This window comes from Lactuca serriola, chromosome 4 (genome assembly GCF_051521515.1).
Source record: "Lactuca serriola cultivar US96UC23 chromosome 4, Lser_US96UC23_V15, whole genome shotgun sequence".
NCBI classification, from domain to species: domain Eukaryota; kingdom Viridiplantae; phylum Streptophyta; class Magnoliopsida; order Asterales; family Asteraceae; genus Lactuca; species Lactuca serriola.
The window spans coordinates 125,838,459-125,842,030 of record NC_136411.1 but is presented as its reverse complement, the minus strand read 5'-3'; the positions used below and the strand labels follow the sequence as shown (position 1 = coordinate 125,842,030).

The window sequence follows — 3,572 nt, the reverse complement described above, 5'->3', positions numbered from 1 at the left end:
TTTTACATATATCCAAAATACCAAAAAGAAACATCTATGTCTTTGCATTTTAAAAATATCCAAAATACCAAAAAGAAACATCTAATGTCAATATATCATCAAGCATCTATGTATTTGCATTTTACCAATTCAGTACCAACACAATCTCTTGTACCTGTCAAAATAACAACAATAACCAAAAAATACAACACAAATAACCACAAAAAAACAGCAAAAAAAAAACAGCAAACTAACCTAAACAGCAACATCAAAAATCATCACCAAAAAACAGCAACAGTGGCAAAAAAAAAAAAACAGCAACAACAGCACCAAAAAAGCAGCAACAGTGGCAAAAAACAGCAACAACAGCAACAGAAAAACAACAACAACAGCAAAAAAAACAACTTAACCTGAAAACAACAAAAATTAGCTAAAATTTACAGTTTTAAACATTTTAAATATGCTTACTTTTCATGTATCTGTCATGGAATAGGAAGATTGATCTCCATTTGTTGTTTCTCTTTCTGAAACGCATAAACACGAGAACAATAAATATATTAAATTAGAAAATATAAAGAAAAAGTAATGAGAAACAAATGAATCATACCTTGTTCTTTCTTATCAAACCATGGAGGCTTCGACACCAATCTCCTCCACAAAGTAAGACTTCAACTGTTTCGGGAGCCAATGATGCTCTATATGTGTCAATAACTCTGCTACCCGCACTAAAAGTAGCTTCCGATGCAACAGTGGTGATGGGAATAGCAAGTATATCTCGAGCCATGCGTGATAATATACGATATTTTAACGAATTTGATCGCCACCATTGTAAAGCATCAAATGGTGTTGGGCCAACATCACAAATGTAACAACCCTCTTCAAGATAATTATCTAAATCTAATTTTTGTGGTTGTATATTTTCAACTGTTCTTACAAACTGAGCAAACTCAGACCATCCGGAAGATGAAGGTTGAATGTTCACATTGTTTCCACTTAAACCAACAACAGTTTCACAATTTCCTTCACCGCCACTAGAATAATATTCATCCACATATTCTCCATACAATTCATATAAAGCTTTTTTTAACTTTGTCTATATTTTCACGAGCTTCCTGTTCGGGATATATCCTAGGAAAACAAAACTCAATAACCCTCATTTTGCACCTAGGGTCTAAAATAGCACCAATCGACATCATCAAGTTGAACTCTCCCCAATACTTATCAAATTTTTGTTTCATGCACCGAACCATGTCATGAACAAAATGATCTTCGTTAGGATCCTGAAGCTTCTTGTCCAACAAAACTTTGATTCTATAAACTTCATTAAGAAATAGGTTTGAAGTTGGATAATCACTACCGGAGATAATATTAGTTGCAGAGTAAAAAACTTCTAAAATCTCACATACCTTTTCCACCTTTATCCAATCTTCATTTGTGGGAAAACTAATGTAGCGTGGCTCTCTTTCTTTGTACATTGGAAATACCTCTTTAAATTTGATTGCAGCGGACAACATTTCATATGTTGAGTTCCACCTTGTCTTGCATTCAAGAATAAGTTTTCTATGTGGCAATTGTAATTGTTGCACAATCTCAGAAAACAAGTTGAGTCTTGAATCATTTTGATTGATAAATGTGACAGAGTCGTGTATATCCTCAATGATATGGCCAATTCTAGAAAGTCCATCTTGAACCATAAGATTCAAGATGTGTGCACAACAACGTACATGAAATATCTTTCCTCCACAAGGCAACTTCTTAACCCTTGAAAAAGTTTCACTTAAGATCCTAACAGCCGAGTCATTATTAGAGGCATTGTCAACCAAAATAGTAAACACCTTATTCTCAATGCACCAATCCTTCAAACACTTATAAAGATTGTCGGCAATCTCAAGCCCACGATGAGGAGGAGGTAAGTGAATAAAGCTAAGAACACGCTTCTGTAAATTCCAATTATAATCGACAAAATGGCCTGTAAGAACCATATATTCGATCTTCTGATTGGTAGACTTCCACATATCTGTGGTCACACTAATCCTTGAAATAGATTTCAATAAATCCTTCAACTTCTTCTTTTCTATCTCAAAAACTTTTTTACAATCTGCCTTAATGGAAACACGTGAGACGGTTTCCCACTCAAGCATTCCGCGCTTTTGCATCATGTTAAACCCCTCTTCCTCAACAATTGTGAAAGGATGTTCGTGCATAAGTATCCAATGTGCAATTGACTCTCTCATTTTCATCATATCAAACTTTCCATCGGTAAGGGCGGTGTGACATGTTGTGAACTACTTCCCGAATCAACTACTTGCAAAGTGATATTTTGTTGTTGTTGGTCATAAAGTTTTTTTGGGATACATTTCTTCAAGTGTCGTCCCAAATGACTAGTACTAGCGCTTGGTAATATGGAGAGTTTACTTTTACAATGTATACACTGTGCTTTTTTAGTCCCATCAGACATCATAACTTCTTTAAAATCATCCGATACTGGAGAAGTCTTTTGGCTTTTCTTCCTTTCAAAATGGGAACTTTCGTCATCTGCATTTTCTTCTTCAGTATTATTAGGAGGGCTATTTCTGTCATTTACAGAACCAGTGTTCTCATGTTGTTGGTTTGCAGCAAAATTTTGCTCCAATGTTGGAGCTGATGAAACTTCAGGTCTACATGATTCCATCTGCAAAAAATCTATATGACATTATGAAACTATCAATGGAATAAATATAATTCAACAAAATAGATCAACAGCTTTTTAATGAAAACCAGAAGGCAATAGACAATATCATAATAGTAGGCAGGGAAAATAATTATGTAAGAAATCTGTAATACAAAATTTTTTAACATAATCTAATCTCATACCTAAATGCTAACAATAATCTGTAATAGAAAAGAATTTTGTTGTGATTGACTGATTTCTTAGTCCATACATCATAGAGTGACAGACGTGAGTGAGAGACATGAGTGAAAAATGAAGATAAGTTAAGAAAAAAACACTTCGTTAAGCACAACATGAATATTGAGTAACGAAACTCCCAAGTCCCAACCATGTGAACTCATACCAATCAACTACTGAAGTGTAAAATACAAATCGAAATTATTTCTTCGAACTTTTTACAGTATAAATTACACTACAGAAAATCAAAGATAACATTCACTAAAATTTATTTGGAAATTTTGAATATTGATGATAGTGATACCTTTCTCAGGCTTGTGAACGTCGACTAGCCAAAGATTTTTTCGTTGGCTGCGGCAGGTACTGATACCGACGTCGACTGTAGAATGTAGGTGGTTGACTGGTCGGTAGTGGGCTAGCGGTTGTTGACGCCTCAACGGTAGAGGACTAGCGGTGGTCGAAGTCTCGAAGATAGCAGGTATTGTCGTACCGGAAGTCTGGAACGACAATGAATTGAGGATTTGAGGTATAAGATTCGTCAATGGAGTATGGAGGGAGGCGTGTAATTAGTTAGGAATTAGGGCTAGAAAGTGTAAAAATGTTTTGAAATCTTTAGTGTCTTATTTCCTTGACTGCCTAATAGAGTATAAGATTAATAGTTAAAAATATTAAAATTGTTTAATAATTTACTAGATGTATAAAGGGT

General features: G+C 34.6%; 1 pseudogene; it reads right to left on the bottom strand.

The window, feature by feature from the left end:
• Positions 1-461: 461 nt before the first annotated feature.
• LOC145098789 (zinc finger BED domain-containing protein RICESLEEPER 2-like) lies at positions 462-2,105 on the bottom strand (annotated as a pseudogene).
• Positions 2,106-3,572: the final 1,467 nt, after the last annotated feature.